We start from the raw sequence: 21,977 nt of genomic DNA on the forward strand, positions 1-21,977 counted from the left end.
TTTGACCAGGGCCATGTTTTTACAACAGAAGTAAAATCATTAGATGCAAATTGAGTAAAGCTGATTGATCCAAACCATGCTGTAGTCAAAAGGAATATTGCCATATTTGCAGAAGCAGAATTCACTCTAGAAAATCTGTTAAAATGTAAGGGGCATTCACTATCAGTAAAGCAGCAAATTTTGATTTTACAGGGGGGTGGGAACATAAATTTTTTGCTAGATTTAGACTTATATTTGCATTGTTCTAGATATTGGAATAAAACTGATCTCTTTTTTTTTTTTTTTTTTTTTTTTGCTTTGATGGGGTTCCTTTAATTTGTATCATCTTTTTCCTGATTATACTTTCTGTGCAGCATTTATATTCTTGATACCCACTATTTAAAGTAAATGGATTAACCACGGGATAAGTTACTAATTGTTATGAATAAGAATGGAAAAATAGAGTCTTTTGAAGGCATTATCATTTTAATGAGTTCATTTTAGCCTTATCATCATTTAAAATCTATAAATGAAAGAAATGAAAGAAACACAAAGCATAAAATATAAACAGGCTGACAAGTGCGTGACAATAAGAGATACTGAACATTATATTACCTTTTACTGTATTTCTAAATAGCACTATCAATCAAAGTTTATTCTATGCAAGACTGATATCAAATCCAGATACAACAATAGATTTGACAGGTACATTCTTCATACTCTGCTACCTCTTTATCACTTACAGTCTGTTTTTTGAAGTCATTGCTGGCAGATTCTATTATATATCCACTAATTTGGCCCATGAACAACCACAAAGGATTAATTTTGGTATTCAGTCCAGACTTTAATTGTGCAAGCTGAATTCTAATTATGTTATCTCTTTGTTTATTTAGAATAGCAACAAAACAGACCTTAAATTAATGGATTTTCCACCTTTTTTTTTACTTTTTTTGTCCATATATTTTGGACAACAAATACGGCAATTTCTTACACATTAGTATTACAGGCCAGTGGTTAATAACAGTAAGGTATTCACAATGTACACATGGTACTATTAAGTACCCTGACAGATGATCTCTCTGCAGCATGAAGTAACCCAGGAGTTTTTCTATAGAAAGATGTAAAAATAGTTGAGATCACTGATAAAGGACCGAGAGGATTTCACCTTTTCCCACAGTTCACTCCCCCACGTGTTCAGTAAAGAAAGAAACACATCAAACAACAGAGGAATGAGTTGGAAAGAAGCTCGGAGTTCAACTGGTTCTAGGAGTACTCAAGTAAACTGATCAACACGAGATGAAAAGGCAGATGTTAACCTTCTTTATTGGTATTGTTTATGTAAGCTAAAACAGCTCCACAGGTTAAATTGTGGAACATTCAAGTAGGACTTAACTGACAAATTAATCAATAGTCACAAACAGTACCCAAGGGAAACATTGCACTGGGACACATTTTGGCAAGACTTATTTTAACTGATTTGCTGACTCTTAGAGATAGTGGCTAAACTGTAATAATAAAAGAAGAAAAATATCTGAAACATACGTGCTTGAGAATGGCTTCTTCCATGCATGGTAAAACATTAAAATTTGATTCATTAAAGTTAGAAAAATGTTCAGTCATCAGGATAATCTAAAAGTAAACATGTAAGACCAGTGTTGATATTGCTATAGCCAACGAGAAACAAAAACTTTTCTTCAATTTAAAGTTATTTGGAGAATGGTCTGCCATCAGCAGGGAACGACTGCAGGGATTTTATACAATGAATGGCCCAGGGAAAGGACAGAAGGAGGGCTGCATTGTGCCAGAGCCTTGTTCAGGTGTCAGGAAGAACAAAGAAACACAAGGTGGTGAAGGTACAGAGTGGATTTCTGAATGCCTGTAACATCTTAATCAGGTTTACACAGGACATTAGGCTCTGCAGTGCTTATCTGAGCTGAACAGAGTTGCTAAACTTTCTCTCCTGAGCCTTTAGTTAAACTGTAAGGATTTGAATAGCACAAGCATGTTCCCTGAGTGCAGAATATGAATGAAGGCAAAGTCCCATCAGGGAAAAGGTACTGAATTTTTCTTTTCTATTTAAACATTATACTTCTTTTGTGGAATACACTCTGGGCTAAGTGTGCTGACATAATACTTGCTTTAGGTCAGAAACTGTTTCCACATAGTTTTACTTTCAGCAATGAACTCTGTATTTCTCTTTTCAACCAGTCCCTCCCCAACTTCCATTCATAGCAGATGTTTCAGGAGGAAAATCAGAGCTGTTAGGGCTTCTGTCATTCTTACTATGCCAGGAAGTTTCACAGCAGGAATTTGTAACAGAGGATCCCATTAATCATCCCCACCAAAACCATGAAATTTCCTTTTTGGTAGAAGCATCTAGTGGCATGTGACTAGGAACAAACTGAAGCAAGTTCAGTAGTATTTCTGGGTCTGTTGAAAGCAGAGCAGAGGCTATTGTGTATAATCTAAGCTCCTGAACCATGGAAAGGGAACCATCCTCACTTGGGAAGCCCTGAAGTGACACTCATGAGGCAGTGTGCTTAATTTCAAATATGCCACTTCACATCAGAGCCTATTATCTTCATCCCAACAGTGCTGTAACATGACTATATGACCTCTTCAGCATTCATAATAAGGCTGTCTGCATGGCTGATCTTTCATCAAAGGCTAAAGACACTTACAGAAAAGCATCACTCACGCTGATTTTTTTTTATTTGTTTGGTTCGGGTTTTTTGCTATAAGTTTTTTGCTTTATATACTACAGATTGTTAGGCTTTTATTCAGTGTTTACGTGTTCACAGGTGTGCTATCCCTTCAATAACCTTAAGGAGTCCTGCTTTACCAGAAATATCTAAGTATTATATATATATTAATATATTTATATAAATACGAGAAGTAATTCTATGAACTAGCAACCTGAGAAAACAGCAGAAGTTAGCCTAGGTCTTTCTTCTAAGCCTTAAGTAGTCTAGGTAGTGGGCTGAGGAGTCAAATGCCTTTCTTTATCTCATCCATTATCCAGTTGCTTGGTCTAGACCCAGGACACCCGGACACCTTGACCACAATGGAGGAAGAGTTTCCTCTTACCATTTTCTTTCCCTTTCCACACAGTCATTTCATCCTGTCCAGACTTGGCAAAAGGGCTATTGGAATTTAATTTTGTTTCATTGTTCTGTTAAAAAAAAAAAAAAAAAAAAAAAATCTGTCTCTTTGGATGCACAATAGATTTTATTTTATATATTTATTTGCAAGTCCTTTAACCAAATTTATTTATCAGAAGTTTTCCTGCCTACATCTTGTTCTGCATTCAGACCAACCCCCTGAAGCTACAGAACTAAATATTACTTATGTATAACTGGTTTCATTTATGACATTTTTATCTAATAAAATACAATTATGTTTTGTCTCACAATACTGTGAAGTAAAGGTTAAATTAAGAAAATAACAAGCAAAGCCTGGTTTACTGCCGTTTAAAACCAGTTACAAAATAAACATCTTGCTCAGCCAACCCTGCAGGGCTCTCTGCATTTCTGAGATGGGATCCCAAATTTCACATAAAGCAGAGTTTCTCCTAGGATAATGTAGCAGAAACACCTGTGGCATCCATAAGGTTTGAAACCAAGTGAGGTAAACTAAAAATGTTTGTCTTGAGCACAAGCACATTAAGGCAGGGTAATTTGTGGCTGCATATAAGAATCCTATATCATTGCAACAGTGCTAAGAATTTTGTACATACATCTAAACATGATATATATAAAAATCACGTAGCCACAAAGAGACGAATGGAGATTTGTGCAACAGCAATACTTGGGTGCAAGAAAATATGTTCAGTATGCAGTAAATTCTTCAAGGCAAAAGCTAAGAGTTTGCAGTAGTCAATAAAGGTGTGTGTGGAAACCAAAACCCTCCTGCAAGATGAACAGGACAGGTGAATCAGAATAAGCAAGAAAGATTTCTAAAAAAAAAAAAAAGAAAAAAAAAAAAAAAAAAAAAAAAAAAAAAAAAAGAGTTAGCCCTGGTCCCAAAAATAAGATGCATTATGTCAAGAGCAGATGAGATAATCCCCTAGTCTTGTAGGGAGGGGATGAGGAGCACAAAGGGGACCATGAGGGCAGCTCACTGGCCAAGGCACAAGGACCATCAGCACTGAGTACTCAGTGTCAGCTCCCTGGAGTTGGATATACCCACTCAGGGTATAAGTGCTGAGGTTTATAACTGCTCTGAACATATATTGTTGACAGCTTAAAGTGGTTAAGAGCCAATCATTATCTGTGTGACATCAACGATTGACAATCCAGTGTTGATGTGTTGAAAGTGGCCAAACTCATTAATTTTCCAAACACTCAATAACAATTTCCAATGTTTTAACTGGCACAAAGGTATATATATATTTGATGAACAACTTATGTGTATTTATACATGTGTGTGTAATATACACATGTATAATCTTTGTAAAATCATGTGTACAAGGTGTTTATATTGCTGTGCATATGTATCAACCAGCGCAGAGCAGCTCAAGTTCAACACCCTAAACATATCTAAAAACTCTACAAACAATCTGTCTTTCAGGGGCTGTTGTCAGGTCTAATTTGCCAAAACCCAAGGGTTTCAAGTGAACTTTAGAAGTCAAATCTGAGGCACATAGAATCATAGACTATACAGGACTTAATAAAAAACTCCAAAACTACATTCACTAAGATAAGAATTATCCAGAACAATAGTTGTGCAAATCAATGTTTGCTAACTGGACTCTCACCAGCAAAAAACCTAAACCAAACCTAACCAAACTAACCAACAAACAAAAACCAATCCCAAACCTCTATAAGTTGTAGCAAGACTCTCTGATTGAACATTTATCATTGCAAAAACAACCACACTATAGCAAAGTGATTTTGAGGTCAGTATGCTTCTATCCTATCACAGAAATCGCTAATTTTATAGTAGATATTATTTATTTTGGTATTTTACCAGTCTTGGAGTAATTAAATTAAATAATGACCACAGTAGGACAAGATCCATTTCAAATTAATCAATAATGTAATAGTTTCTATTTATTTCTCAACCGCCAGCACAATATAGTCTACTTTGTCTTCCCAGAATTCCTGATTATATTTTATTTCCCGGATGCACACACACAACAAAATGGTTTAAAAACTCACTGAAGGCAAAATTCAAATCCAAGAAAATCTCATACTCTGCTCTTTATGTATTGTTTTAAATCTAGCCACAATTTGGATGCAGATAAATTCAACTTGAAATACAATAACAGGAAATATTCCAAAGTGCCCTGAATTTTTGAAATGGTTTGTTGGGTAGTATTGTCTGAGAATTGCTTCACAAGTGGAGAAACTCACAAATTTTAAATCTGTATTTCCGTGGCTTTGCAGAGTTCGTAATGATTGATAACACCAAAAAGTGCCGTTAAGATGAAGAAGTTCCTATTAGATAGACTGAACTCAGTAGCATAGATTATTTTTATAGCTTCCTTGAAATTCATGGAATATTTGAAAATATGCCTGCTAAAGTAAATCAGCCTGATTAAAAATGCAGCAAGAGGAAGTCAAAGCCAGTCAGAAACGAGTGCTTGCTGTGGATGCTGGACCTTTCTCTAGATACTCTTGAAATAGAGCAAGGTGAAATACCTTAAGCCTAAGGTAGGTTTTAGACTAATTTTGTTGGAAGACGCTCAGAGGAGAGAAAAGAACTGAGGTAAGACCTCTCAGAACATGCCTTTTTAAAATGTCACCTATTGGTTGAGCAATTTTACATACAACTCTGTCAGTTTTATTTCTACAGACTTACACAAATATTGCAGTAACTCCTCTTTCCCATGATCAGCAGATATTAGCTTCAATTATACCTGCATAAGTGTCCCCAGAGATCATTACTTGCCTTTATTTTATAATGCTTTTTTGCAAACATAATACAAGAGAGTTTTATGTTCTCTTTTCTGTATCCTTTCACGGTAAAATAGGTATTCCGTGTAACCTCAAAGGGAAAAATAAGCAATGATGATAAATCGTAAGTTTTGTAATAACTTTTGGTTGTTATATGCTGTAGGGGAGAGGGAATATGGTTTTCCCTTGTGCCATTTCAGTTAGCCTAAGTTTACAATTTATTTTATTGTCAGGGCTAGTACATGTTATATATTACATGTAACTATGGACTAGACATTAAAACTCATCTTTCATTTATCTTCCCCCTTACTACAGGCAAACAAGGAAGAATAAAAGTAGACCACACAGTGACACACAGAAATTATGGCAAAGATGTTCCTTAAGGTCTCTTCCAACCCAAATCATTCTGTGACTCTGATTCAGTGTAAATTTAGATTGAGGATTAGGATGAAATTACTTTCTGTGACTGTGGTCAGGCACTGGAACAGGTTGCTCAGAGAAGCTGTGGGTGCCATACTTGGAAGTGTTCAAGGTGAGGCTGGATGGAGTTTTGAACAACCTGGTCTTGTGGAAAGTGTCCCTGCCCAATTCAGAGCATTGGAATGAAAGGTTCTTTAGGGTCTCTTTCAATCCAAACGATTATTTGATTCTATGAAACAGAGAGTCATGAAAACACCTTCGTTCTAGTCTTTACTTCACAGTCACAGAACAGCAAGGGGAAAAAAAAACGAACAAATACTAAAAGCCAGAAAAACAATCAACCAACAATAACAACAGCAGCAACACAACAACAAAAATATAGTGTAAAACTAAAACTCAACAAACAAATCAAGTTTTTACACTGGATCACATGATGTTGCATGATTACCTTAATCCATAGGGCTAAATAAACTCTCTGGAAAAGGAGGAAGATCTTTTAAATGTTCCAATACAGACTATAAAGCTCTAACTTAAAATTCTAATTTTTAAATGAAGAATATATAGTATATATTACATGCTGTTGGTCTTTAGGATGAGAATTCATTGCATTCAGTTTCATTATTATATGTCACTTCTAGTATCAATTGGAATTTATTTTTTTTAAGAATGACAAACATGCTTACACTCTAAATCATATTAAAATTCAACGGCAGGTAAATGTCTAAATACATTAAAGGTTAGTGTTGACTATTTGATTTCCAGATAGTATATCCTCAAACACATCAAATTAAGGAGGAATTAAGATACCACACATATAAAAAGCTTTAGTGACAATGACAATTAAAAGCAGCTCGTAAAATATACATATCATTAACTGTATATAAAAATACTACATAAAAATTGTGTAAGTGAAAGGATGTCAATTTGGACAAAATCCAAGAAGACAGAAAGTTTGAGATATAAGGAGTATAAGAGGAAGGTGCTGTTGAAATCTGCCCAAAAAACCATGAATTGTAACACAAGGAGAGTGTACTTTCAAAAGCAACATCAGGCATGAATGAATCTGGAATCTGGCCTGTACTTGAATTAAAACTAGCAGACAAGATTTTTTTTTTTTTATCTCTATTATACTTCCTTTAACATTCTGTTATAGTTTAGATACAGCTGCAGTTTTGCGTGTTTCAAAACGTAATTTCATAAAGTTCACTTTAAGTAGGTTGTTAAATTTACTTCAGAATCAACTGCTTTGAACTTTCTCACTTCTATTCACCACCGCTGTCCTCAATGCAGTCATTTAATTTCATTTTCTGTCACCTTCAAATATAATTAGCTATGTCTCTTTCATGGCTTGCCTTTTTTTAACCCTGAGTCTCATTTTGCAATATGGTCTGGCAAATGTATTTAACTGAACAGTAACATTTCCTTATTTTAAATTTTCCATGTCTTAATCTCTTTTTCTTGGCCATTGGTACCATTTCTCACAGACATCTACACAGCATCAGAGAAAGAAGCTTCTTATAGAAGCGAAACTGTAATTTAAACTTGATCTACAAGATATTTTGGAGCAGATGGGTTTTATTGTGTGTCTCCTTGGCCTGAATCTGAATGAACCACTGAGTCGTGCAATGACTGGGATGTTTGCAGTAATTGCTTGTTGATTTTCTTTTGACCATTTGAGGCTGAAAGCATTTCTGACTTCTTTATTATACATTGGAGGAAGGTCACTGATTTGATTTGTGGTAGTGTTCAATTCTACTGTTAATGCTTGTGTCAAACATAGTGCAAATGTTTGCTTTATTATGTCTACATGACTACTTATAATTGACATTTAAATTGTAATCAGTGCATTTATCTCAAATTGAAGGTTCTCAAAATGAAATAGTTTTATCCAGGGAAATAGAGTAGTATTTGTAAATTGTGATAGTCTTAATATTCATTTTAACAATTTTAGAAGGCAGGAGGACAAAGTACACTTCAGCCAAGTAATAACAATGCAATATTTTGTCTGAGAATATTAATATACAATGTTCAGTATTAATTTTGGATGAAGTACAGAATGTCTATACTGATTGCTTTTGGAAAAAGTACATAATCTGAGAACCATAAATCAGGGGTTTTTCCTTTCTGCTGTGGGAAATAGATGCCCTGGGACAATACTGCCCAGATCCCACTTGGCCACATAGTTCAGCTGCAATTCTCCATATAAAAACACAAGCTGGTTTTTGAGAGGCCCATGTCACACATACACTGAATGCCTTTTTCCATTCCTGTCCTCCCGAAGACAAATCCTACCATGACACTTTCCTTCAAAGTCACTTCTACTTAGTGTCACAATAAAATGTCAATGAACACTCTACTGCTTCCTAACACGACTCCTGGGCTTGTCCATGTTCAGTTTGGTGACAAGTTACAACTCTGCCTGTGTGGTTCCTGCATGATACATACTCAACTTCACCTCAGATGCCTCCGAACATCACAGCTCAAACAGAGCTAAAGGGGCCTCTAACCTTTCTCCTACTGCTTATTGTTTTGCTTTATCTTTCACCATCTATGTCATCATCTTCTGACTCCAACATGTCACTAGTGTGAAGTCGACCCTTAATAGAAAGGAATCCAAGATTCACACACATTTGCTATCAAAAGGAACAACAAAAGTCAAAGTGTCCATTAAAAATTACAAAGTTTTATTAGTAAATTACACACTCAGCATGGAAATTGGTCTAAGTTAGTCCCTGACTGTCTATATAAGAACACAGCTGTGAGGTTTGGATAAAGCAACAGGGTGAAAGGGAAAAGAGAGAGACAGAGGAATTAAAGAAGAGACAAGAAGAAAGGAAGAAAGGGAGGAAGATCTTTACTCCTGGGTCTAGCATTGATACGGCTGTGGTGTCCAGTGTCCTGTGGTCCCCAAACACCTGGATTAATTAAGATATCTTTCTATAAATAAGTTTTCCCCACCCTGGAGATGTTTCTCGGTTTCTATGCAAATTAGCTCTCTTGAATGATCTGTTCTTCTAGACCATTCTGGAAATGGGTCTTTGGTCTTGTTCACCTCAGTGTGGTCCATGCCCACCTCTCAAACTCATTTCTTCCCTTGTGCTGTGCTGATCTCCAGGAGCCAGAACAAGGATGCATGTCCCAGAAAAATTCTGTCTTACCTCCCCATGGCCCCTGCTCCAGTAACATTCTGTTCTTAGAGTGTATTATAGCAAACAATCCTTGGCTGTTACTACCAGCAGTCCTTTCTTGGCCCTGCAGCAATCTGGCCATCAGTGTTTGAGACACACACATTAACATCTTTTAGGTTTCTGCATTCACTGCTTAAAGTGGGAAGGCTCATTTTCAGTGTGACCCTTCTACCGGTTGCCAATGACAGCAGTGCAGCTGGAGTCTGCACTCTGTAGATTCTTCTCTAAAGTAAATAGAAGAGATTCCTCCTGTCTTTAGAAAACTGTTTTTTTCTCTCTCATCCATTTCAAAGGCACTCTTACCTATTTTCAAAAATAAAAAATCCAAGTCTTAGGGAATCCTCAGCTATATTTCAGCTGGTATGGAAAGTAGAAAACAAACAGTCACATCAATTTTGCTAAGGTGACGTTTGCTCATATGACTCTTTGAGAAGAGTGATTTATTCCAGAAGTATGGATGTGCATACATATATGCACACATTGCATTGCAGAAATTGTTAACTCTGAACATCCTCCACTGCTTACCTGTACTAGCTTAGATGAAACAGAAGTTGTCTTGTGGTGGCCTGTTTAGCCTGAATTGGATCAATGAATGCTCATAGAGTTTGAGAAGAAAACAAGCCTCTAGCTCAGCTGACAGTTATGTTCTTTCCTGTGTAGTACACCTGTACCCAGAGGCTGCAAGCCTTCATGTCTTGTTATGAAGTCATTTCTGTGTGACAGTAATTCAAAAGAATCCTTGATGGGAACTCACATTTTCATGCCACAAAGGTTAGACTCAGACACATGAACATGGAGCAAAAAAAGGAGAGATCTTTTGACAGAGTCCTTGCTCCCTAGGATACAGAATTTGCTGTCTAAACACCTTCTTTTTTTAATAAACTTTAATTTTCTTTCCCAAGTCAATGCACAAACTGTAAAGTGAGCATATGACTCATGCACTTCATAGCACAATCCTGGCGTCTTTTTCTGAATACTGTTACAATCATAATCTGTTGTCATATATATAATAGAAACATAGAAAAATACTAATGAACGCACCCAAAAAATATTCAGAAATATGGATAAATGTAAAATCATGCATGCAGCTGTCCTTAATTAACTTTTCCCCTCAGCTACCTAGAAGAAAGAGATTATTCCATGTGTGTTTGGCTGTCAGCTCAGCATCTTAGGGAAAATACCTTTCACTTTCCATTACCTTTTAGATAAGTTCCCAAACATGTGCCTTTAATGATAAGAAGCATGCTACATTAGTCACTGTTGCACTGTTTCATGCTAGTGAATTATGTTTTTTTTTTCTATTTTGGAAAAATACATTCTGTCATGTCAGAAGTTCCCTGTTTACTAAAGTTCATAAAATTTGTGTTGAAAAAGGGTATAAGATTCTTTGTAATGAAACTGACTTCTGGTCCAGAACTTGTCCTGTTTATAAATAGCAAGAATTGCATTAAGTAACCAGTGCATTGCTTTTAGTTGAAGCAGGGATATGTGTGCAGATAGATTGATCCATGGACTGAACAAAACCAACTGGAAGACTGAATCACCACTATATGCAAGGTCTTGACTCTTTTAAAATATTTTTCACAGATTTTTAGCACCCATTTGAAGGAACTCTAAAAAATCTGAGTAGTAGATGACTAGATGTGCCATGCATCACAGACAAGGATTAGAAGAATTAGGAAAAAACCCAAATAAATACCAAACAAATACATTTTATGGACATTCAGAAATGCGTTGCAAAATATTTCACAGTAGTCATGTTGAAATTAAACAATGAAAGAAAACTGAGAATTGTGTTTTGGCATGTCACATGATTTTACTCAACTGGGCAAAAAGGCTGGTAACTAATTTTGTAGAAAAAAAAAATTTTTTTCCCTACTATAACAATTTAATGTGTAACAGAAAGGAAAAAGAAAACCACTGAAAAAGAATACTCAGATACTTATTTTTCAAAGCAAATAAAGTTTGGTGAAGAAGAAAGGTGAGAAATACGATCAAACATGGTTTCAGCTGTTGCTTAAGTAATCTAAAACAGATCTAAAACATTTTTTGCCATAACATCAAAGAAAAATGCATCCTAGATAGACCAGTCTAGAACTATAAGAGACTTTACTTATAGGGAGAAAAGGTAGCAATGCTCTGCCAATTCGGAAACCTTTAAATTAACTTGCTTTAAAAGTACAAGTGATGTAAAAATACAGACAAGTGATATGCAATAAGGAGACTGAGTAGCACTAGGGCTCTTAACATGAACCTACACCCAGCCATTTATAAAAACTTGCACTAACACAAGGAGCTGTGGAGAGACTGACAAGTTTCATGAGTGAATCCTTGCTGTCAGTGAGTCTGTGTAGGTTGTCTCTCTTTAAAAAAAATTGCTATTGCATCCACTTAAATGACATATCTAAAACTATAATGAGAGAAATATGTAAGATTTATGTAGTACTCTTTATTCACACGTTTCAGAACTTTGGATGAACTAATTTGTCAACTGGAGATGGATTTCTCATCAAGAGAGGAATGGAACATGACCTTTTCCAAGGATTTTGATGCAAAACAGGTGGCTTAGAAAAAATTTTCAAATATGGAGAGATATAATTTAGGAACTCCAGCCTCATGGTTTTATTTCATAGGATAGAAAGGCATGAATCTTTTTCATGGGTTCTTGGTTTGTTTAGAGCCGTTATAAAAAGCATCCACTAAATGTGAAAAACCCATTCCAGAATTAGACAAAACAAAATTTAAACCACTCTTCACAATCCGTGACTAGTGCCAACACTTCTGTCACCGTGTTGCTGGGAGGAAAACACATGGCAGAAACGAGAGGCTCCTTTCCTCTTCTCTTGATGATAATGCTGCAGTCACAATTCAGCTGTAAAAGCAGTCTTGTCTTCCTGTCAAAATTGAACTGCATTTCCAAATCATCTGATCTATCTTCTCCATCATCACTGGCAAAGGGAAAACTACTCAAAGCCAACAATGAAATTAGCTCTAATCACATATTCTTTAATCCTAGCAAACTAATTCCTCTCCCATTGCATAACATATTTTGTTCTTGTTTTGTGCAGCAAGAAAAGTGAATCAGGAGCTTTGCTGGCCAGCAATGTGTGTCAGTGTGTGGGACAACATGAAATCTGCCCACACCTGCAGCCTGAGACCAGACCCATAGGCAAGAGAGGAATAATCTTTTACCAGCAGTCACCCCTCAGCAGAAAATTAGTCTCTGAACAGCCAGGACAAGTGGGTGCTCTTGAGTTAGGAGAGGTCCTCAAAGCACCCTTCTTAAACTAAAATTAGTAAATTAAATTTTAATTCCAAGAAAACTGAGAAACTGCAAACTCAGTCCAAAGTGAATCATTAGCCCCAAAGCTATTACTCCTTGTGTCTGTGTGTGTGTGTGCCTCTGTGTCTGTCTGTGTGTGTCTGTCTGTCTGTGTGCAAGGTTGTTTCCAGTCAGCTGTAGGAAGCTATCGAGTCGTACTCACAGGATTTTTGAAATCTGGACTAGAATGAATGCCTGCCGATGCCTTTTAACAAAAACAGGAAACCACTCCTCACCCAGCCAGCTGCTGCTGTTATCAGCTCATTTGCTGCTTCCTCTCTTCTTCACGAGACTCCTTGGGAGCAGAATGCACACTTTGTCTGTGTGAGGAAAAATAGATTGAAATAGAGCAAAAGACTAAGTAAGCATGAGTTTAGTTTTGTTGTTTGATTAATTAAATAGAGGGATGATGCTGGAAATAATACTGTATTTTATTGTGCATTGTTTCTGCCAAACACTTCTGCCACTGTTTCAGCATTGCTTGCACCATCTCCCTTGAGCCTAGCAACAGGCATGACAGCAGGAAATGCCATCAGCTTCCACAGGGAAAGAGCAGGTGTTAATCCTAGCCTTAAAGAGCCTCTTGGAAATAAATAATGATAAAAAAATTATTTTCTTTTTTAAAGCAACTTTTGTCATCTCCCAGACTAAAGAGAGCACCTAATTTCTTCCAGTACAATTTTTTTAAGAAGAAAAGTTTAGATGGAATGAAAATTTAATTAATAAAAGGTGACATTTTCACTGAGGCAGGTAATAGAAAATAACAAAAATAACCTCCTTTATGTGATTGTCTCAATAAATTTCAGGAGGATACTTCACTGAGATCAGTTACAACTGAAAATTAAACAAGTGAGATTGAATGGTCACAATGAATTTTTCCCACTCACAATACTCCAGTATTAAATATGCAGTTCATTTAAACATTCTGACAAGATGGTTTTCAATATATGGACTGATTACTGGGATAAAAATGTGATTATGTAAAATATCTCTTTGTGACAAGTAAACCAGTCATTTTCCTAAGTGTGCACCACTATAAGACAACAAAAGGAAATTTTAGCACCACATGTATACACATTCTTCATAGTTATGCAAGATTGACGATTTCCAGGAATCAGAATTTTTAAAATAATCTATAAATTGTTATGTTAAGGAAATTACTAACTGGGGATATACTGATGGAGCAAACTGTGACAGTATAAATTCTTTGACAGCTTATGTTGGATTTCTCCTTAAGGCAAGATCCTTGACACTGAACTCAAGATAATTAAATGATACACACCTGGTTGAAACCAGTCTGCTAAGTATCCATAAAATCAATGGAGAAGCAAAGAGGGCAGTCACCCTTGTGTAAGACAAGTGTCCATGACAGTTTAGTTTAATTTGCTTCAAGAAAACTCTAATCCTCACTGTGGCTTACAGAGAGAAACCAGATGATTAACTTAGAAAAGACCACAGACAATGTTTGGGTAGCTTTGATAGTGTGAGACTTTTAAGGAACACCAGGGAGAAAATATGGCGCTATTTGTACCTGAAAAATAAATTGTCTGTGTTAGGAGTGTGTGGCTGAGTCTGGTGTTGATGAAGTTGAAAGTATAACATATAAAGATGTTCCATGTTGACCAATATATTCTAGAGGCACACTGAAAGAGAATGAAATTGTTTTGGGATAGGTTGTTCCAGCACCAAGAGGTATTAGTGCCTTAGACTTAGGAGGTGACTAGGAAATGGCACTGTCCAATGTTAAAAATCCACCTGTAAATTTCTGTATGCATGAATGATGGCACAAACACCATCTTGGAGCAAAGAGGATAAACTTGTTCCTTTAAACATGGCAATTTAATCCTAGAAATCGTTTATATTAATATAGTGGTAGAAAAGGGGCAAATTTTTATCCCTACCAATTCCCAGAGGCAATAAAAAAAATCACAGAATGATTAAGGTTGGGCTAGACCTCCAAGATCATTGAGTCCAACCCGTTTACAAACACCATCAACTAAACCACAGCACTGTGCCACATCAGACTCCACCACTTTCCTTGGCAGCCATTCTAGTGCTTGATAACCCTTTCAGCAAAGAAATTCTTCCTGTGAATTTATTTCAAATAAAATCTTCATGTGAATGTTTCTAAGGGATTTAAGGGATTTGAAAGTCAAATGAGAGCGCCTGTATACTCTTGTTTTCTCTTGTCAAACTGTAACTGTACCTAGTTACCAAAAGCAGAGACATGAAAAAAACTTCTAAAATAATGTGATAATCACACAAGAGCTTTAAACAAAATCAGAATTTCCATTCTATAAAAAACTAAGATGATCACTTATTATTTATGGTTCCTTTTGTGGAACTATCCAGCTGCCAGTTTTGAAAGTTGTGGTGGACAGCACAGCTGCACTTTGCAACATAGGATTTAAGAGGAAGAAATCTAGCTTGACTCAAACATTTAAATTTCCTTTTCAACTTTGCTAATGTCACTGGTGTTAGTTTGCTTTTGTCCCCGTGGCTAAATATCCCTATTTCCATCTGCTCTTCAAAATCATAAACTACTTCTCACAACCTCCTTCATGTCAAAATCTCCATTTTAACCAGCTACAGAAATATCTGGCGCCTCAACAAAAACCTGTTTTGATGTTAAAAACACTGTTGAGTAAAACAGAACAAGAGATATTTCCAATGTTTCAGTTATCCAGAGGTCACTAGATGAGCATTAGAAAAGAATCAAGCCTGTCACAGCACAGTGATATTCTTTTCTTTTCAATAAGTTCGTTGCATTAGGAAATAACATGGCATGTGTTGACATAAGTCTTGACACATTAACCAGAAGGAGTTACAGTCCTCTGCATGCCTTGTGTGACTTGACATTATATTTGAATAGTGTGACACAACATGCTGTCAGGAATTTTTCTGTCAGCCTGGGCTATGTTAGTTCTGTGTAATTGCACCGAAGCACTTCTGACCTTTTGAAACTGACAGGTTTATACCACTGTCTGCCACTTTACAATTCCGCACACATATACATGTATATTTGTGTGTGATGGTTAAATTACAGTTATTTGCAGTTACCTACTATTAAAAATTTTAGAATTTCAAATATAGGCAGAATCTCAGGCATTAGCTGTGAGGTAACATCTGCAGACTATCGGATGTCCATCAAGCCACTGTCCTCTCACCAGGACCAGAGGAGAAAATACAGTGAAAAAGCTCTTGGAAAAGATAAGGAAAAGGAGATTTCTAACTAATTATTAAGAAAACAAGACTTGAATTGGGGATTTTAATTCAATTCCATTCAACGAATTTTGAAACAGAATAGGATAGCTAGAAACATCCCCTGGAACCCTTAAGTCCACTCATCCTGTCACTGGTTACCTGGAAGATGAGCCAAACCCCCACCTGGCTACAGTCTCTGTTCAGATTATTGTGAAGAATGATAAGGTCTCACCTGACCTTCCTTTTCCCAGGCTAAACAACCCCAGCTCCCTCAGCTGCTTCCCATAGGATGTGCAAAACCAAGGGATTTTGTTTGTGCAGCATCACCCATATCTTCTCACGATCTGTCCTTAAGGGAAAACATTCTAAAATGGGGGGTTCAGCAGCTGCAAATCTGGACACAGAAGGAAAGACAGAAACACAGACTTATTTGTCCAAAAGCAGCACCTCTGTGCAGAAGGGTGTTTATAATCATAGAATGGTTTGGGTTGGAAGGAACTTTAAAGATCATCCAGCTCCAAAATTTTCAATTCTTCAAGCCAGTAGGGGAAAAAAAAATAAAAAAAAAAAAGCAAGCAAACAAACAAACAAACAAAAAACCCCCGAATGCAGAGAAGAATATGACTCTTGGTTCTGTTCCTTTTTCTTCCACTGAGTTTTCATTGGATGGAACTCTTCAGCATGATTTATAGCTCCCTTTGGTCGGTGCTGCAATTTGCTGTAAAGTTCTATTTTCATCCTTTCCCTGCTTCCCCTTCCCATACATTTCCAGGAGCATTACAGACTCAGCAATGCCCACATGGACTGAACACACACACACACACTTGAAATATCTCCTGTGCCTTAAGTTGCCCGTCAATTCTAGTAGCAGAAGTAATATGTTTATTTAGTTCTGGGGCAGTGAACAGAAAAGAATGCATGGGATCTGGGTATCTTCACAAATAAATGGTATATGAAGAACAGGATCAGAAGTTTACATCTGTGTATTTTTCCTAAATACCTTTTTAGATAAATTATATCTACTTATGGATATTTAGAAAGGTTTGCTTTCTTGTGCTTTTAAAAAGAACCTTAATAGCTAGGATGTTTATTCAGTGATGTGGTTTCTGGTAAAGAAAACTAAAATTGGAAAAAATCCAAAACAAATATTATTTGCTTTTTGACCCAAGCTTAAAATGAAGATTCTTTTATGAATCCAGTATTTTATAAAAGCATACACACACACAAAAAAAGGAAAGAATGTGGCATTCCAGGAGGCTATTCATGTGGAATGCTAACAAGTAGCAGTAAACTTTTTTAAAAAAGTATAAAAACATATTTTAAAGATGTTTTCAGAGAAATGTTATGAGGTTAGAAGCATCAGCTCATATAAAAACCATACATTTTCTGACACTTTTATCACAGAGTTTCTGATTTATTCTTGAGGTTTTGTTACCTGATATGTCAAACGAGTTTTGATTCTGACAAATGGAAAGACAATGCTAAATATATTGCTTCAAAAAATATTGTATTCAAACATCATAAACAACATTTTCAGAGCTGCAAAGGAGAGCTACATGGAGAGATTAGAGGATCTTTCTTCTGTGGAGGATTCTTTAGATTTCTCTTCAATAACTGGAGGTGCATTATTTCGCCAAGGGATCATAGCCACACTTGGTCTAAACTGGCACAGTACCACTAACTCCAGCAAAGATTAGCACATTTATTTATGCTTCCTGAGACTCTGGATAGTTACAGTTTACACATCAATTTCCAGGGAGAGGATTTTATTTCCTTCCCATTCCTCTGAAGCACAACATTGTGATGCATATAAAAGATGCCTAGAGTGTGGTCTCTTATGAAGAGGATCTTTTTTCCTGCTTTATTAATCTTGGTCAGGAATGTGTACCTGGAGAGAAGAAATGCTTTTCTTCAGTCACAGATACATAAGTCTTTGAAATTTAGTCTTTAGAGAAAACCCTTTTTGTATTGTACAGAGTCATACTGTGAGTAACAAAGTCCATAAATAAAAGAGTGCCACAGAGCTCACAGGTTATCTGTTTAACAACTACAACTTTGTTCTTCTTGCTAATTTAACACATTTCAGTATGCTAAGATTCCCTGATTTAATCATTCTTAACAATAGATTAAAATGATTCCCACTGAGATTTGAAAAGCAAGAGCAACCAGAACACAGGCCTAAATCAATGTGTGCCCTGCAAGTGGGCTGAAAATTAGAAAAGGTTGGATCCTCTATTTTCTTGCATGAAAATTAAATTAGAAGTGGTAGGAAGTCTCTAACTTTTATGTGTTTACTGGAATGTATTTGCAAAATTAAGGTCTATTGACAGCAATGAGAATTTAGGCATTAAATTAGATTAGATTATCCCGTACGGAAATTTTGAAATAAAAGAAAACTGAGTAAGATGAGATTTTTCGTTGGTTTTCTTTAATGCTTTGGCCTTACCATGTGCTTCAGTTATATGATTATTAGGTTTGCGTATCAATAAAATTAAATAATCAGAGAAAAAAAACTGAATTCACTGTATCAGCTCGTAAAATCTAATTTGAAAATACGTTTCTACTTCTAACTAAGACCTGCAGAAGCTGCTAATAATTTATTTAATCATTTTACTAAAGAAACTCTTTTAATAGCTCTAGATGCTTCGCTGACTCTATCCCCAACACATAGTTTTCCGTGAAACAGGTTAGGGAAGGTTAGCCCACCTGTTGGAGGGCTGTGGTCACTTACAGCTGACAGATGAACCAGCAAAGTTCTGAAGCAGCACAGGAGCAAGTGCCAAGCATTCAGCGGGTCAAGACAAGCAGAACTAAAAGCTCTGTAAGGCAGGAGGGAAATTTGTCAGCTCTCCTGCTTTCTCAGTGAGATTTATTTAGCAGCCCCCTGTCAGGCACTGGATTTCTGGAGCAGTATTTATTCCTGAAGGGTGACTGCAGCCTCTCTTCAGTGTTTGGATCTTGTATCAAAGAAGTGAATGAAAGGTACTGCTTTGGGCAAAAGAACAACAAACCTCAGAAGGTATTTTGTCATAGGATGGCCCTTCCTCCTGCTGTTGCTGCTCCTGACGTGAGGATGGGGAGGTTCTGCAGCCCAAAACAAGGAATTAGGTGAACTGAGTAAGTACCAACTTGAAACTTTCACGCCAACTTTCGGAGGTGTGAAATAGGCTGAAGCACAATGCAAATTATTTTAATATATTTTCAAATGCTTTTATAAATACAAAAGAAAAGTTATTTTAATTTTAAAAGTTAAACTTGTATTGAATACATATGGGTGATTTAACCTTATTAACTTTTCAAAACCAAATTGTTCCATTTACAGATCTAGGGATATGATTTGGAGAGGGAGAGAAAGCAGTCAGCAGGTAACTGTGGGGATAATTCATTTCTACTGACACTGTGGCTAGTAGGACATTGATTGTGAAAAATTGGATCTGACATTATTGATGAAACAGGAAATATGACAAAAAAATTCCAATATCTCTTTCATTTATTTCATGGATTCATGGACTTTAGAGGGCAGAGGGGCACAATTTTAATCACATCATCTGCCTGATTCTATTACATAGGTCATACAACTTTCTTGATTTAACTTCTGCGGATGAACTGAAATATAAATTGTTCTAATATTTTAAACTGTGAATTTTTCCAAAACAGAATATATCTATCTACAACTTCCATATGCCTTCATTAATTATAAATTTTCCTGCTATATTTGAGAATCCTCTCAAGAATTTTTGTTATATTATTTCCTATCAACTGTAATCAAATCCCACTTAACAAGTTGGGGGATCAATTTGTGGGGGTTTTTGTGGGGGTGTTTGTTGGTTTGGGTTGGGTTGGTTTTTTGGTTTGTTTTTTGGGTATGGTGGGCTTTTTGTTTTGGTTTGGGTTTTTTTGTTTTGTTTTTTTGCTTTGGAATCTTTACATATGGACAAATTTGACCTCACTATTGAGCTTTTCTACCTCTCTCTACAAACTTTGCACCTTGGTTTTGTGGAGAAATTCTGAGATGAAATGCCAGAGAATTAAAAATAACCAATTAAGAAAAGATTTAGAATTGGAAGCAAACTAACAGAGCAAAAACTAAAAACAATATATCTATGCAAACTGTCAAATTAACGAGCAATCCACTAGTCTAAGATGTCAGATGATCTTATCACTCAGTTAGTTTTAAGAAGTAATCCTTTAAATAGTGAATTTTCAATCTGGATATGTCTCATTCCTCATTCCCACAACCTCCTTGACAGAACCGCGTGGCTGAATGTCACAGAATTGTCTCACTCTTTAGATGACACCAGGGAAAAACCACCAAGGATCTGTCCAGATACAAGAGCTAATGGTTGGCCAGATTGATCTCGATTTTCTGGGACAATCCAGAGAAGCAGGAACAACATGAGGGGATGTGCAGGGATGACCCAGGGCAGAATAACTGCAGCAACACCCAAGAGCACTTAGTTTTTTCAGTAAGCTTTTGTGGGACACAAGACCCCTAAAGAATCCCATTGGAGTGCCATAGTTCCGTTGGATCCCAGAATAGTCTGCTGGGCCAAATAGAGAGAAGCAGGAGAAAACCAAGAAATGTCATCCTTGTGAGAGGCTGTATGTGCAGGAGGGTGTTTGGTTTTGTGTTGGGAATTGCTGCACTCCCAACATCAGTGAACCTTGTAACTGCTCTGTGATCCTGCCATAACTCCATTGCCCTTGACTGGTTTTCACAGAGGGAATTAATGCTTAGGTGCATCAAAAGCTTAAAGGTGTGTCCAGAGTTTGCATTTCCCTCCCCGCAACAGCCTCTAACACTCCCAAACATGAATAAGAAGAGGTACAGCTGTACTGTAAAAATTAGAAAAGAATGAATAGCATGACCCCACACACAAAGGACAACCAGGCAGCATGTTACAGGACACCCAGTGTTCCAGAGAGGTCCCAGATACATTGCACCAACCCTTGGGTATTCTGAGAAAGAAGAGGAAAAAAGCCAAACAAAACCCCCTCTGATTTTTAAGTTTTTTTCCAAGAATTGACACTCTGTACAGTAGCTAAACCAAATTTACCCTGCCCAAAACCTCTGCAAGCCTGTTGGAAACACACTTTGGTTATTTCAAAGCCAGGTGAACAACATGTGTGGATTGCAGGGAAAGGTATAGCTAAAGCTGTCAGTGGTGATCCTGGAACCTAGGCATCTCATTGCAGAGCTGCCACATGCAGAAAGGGACACCAATGTCTGTACCAGGGACTTCAGCAAGGACAGACAATTGGTGGGACATCCCATCACAAAGCAAGGAAAGCTTGAGAGCAGAATAGTTTACTCTCCTGAACATCAAGCTGTGAAGCACTAGGAGTACTACAGACACAATTTCCTTTGCTAAATTCATGTTTTGAGCTCTTTGAATCCTTCTCAGTCCTTTAATAAATCCTCTCCAATTTATCAATACAATTTTTGAACTCTGGGTTTCAAAACAGAAATTGCAGCCACCCAAGGAGAAGTAGCACAATTAATTTCTACTCAATATTCTCATGCTTTTGTCTCACATTCACCTTTTAAGGTGCAATTGTATTGAGTGTTCATGCTTGGTGTGACTTCTTGCAATTTTTTAAAATTATCTTCTCTTCAAGACATTTGTAGCTGCAAAATGTGGCTTCTATTCACACTTCACTCCACCAAAATGTGACTTGGCTGAGTTGCAAATTGTGTATTTTTACTGCACTTACTAAACCACCTACGTATCCCTGCTGAATTCTACCTTTTTACTTTGACATTCATTTGTGTGTGTGTGTGCATTTGCTATAAATTCAATCAATAACAGTTTTGTTTTTCCTCCAAATCATTGATAACAATATTAAATAGCAAAAGGCCAAGAACTGTTTCTTAAAGACCTCACAAACATCAGTAAAAAAGGCAGTGTTTAATCAGTATGAACTCTTCTATTGATTTTGTATCACTGGCTTCTTAATCAAAATATC

At 36.5% G+C, this 21,977-nt stretch overlaps 1 long non-coding RNA gene across 2 annotated transcripts in view; it reads left to right on the forward strand.

Moving 5' to 3' along the window:
* LOC136373693 (uncharacterized) overlaps positions 1 to 21,977 on the forward strand; it is a 498,676-nt gene that overhangs the window by 463,362 nt on the left and 13,337 nt on the right. The window lies entirely within an intron of this gene.

This window comes from Sylvia atricapilla, chromosome 2 (genome assembly GCF_009819655.1).
Source record: "Sylvia atricapilla isolate bSylAtr1 chromosome 2, bSylAtr1.pri, whole genome shotgun sequence".
Lineage (NCBI taxonomy): Eukaryota > Metazoa > Chordata > Aves > Passeriformes > Sylviidae > Sylvia > Sylvia atricapilla.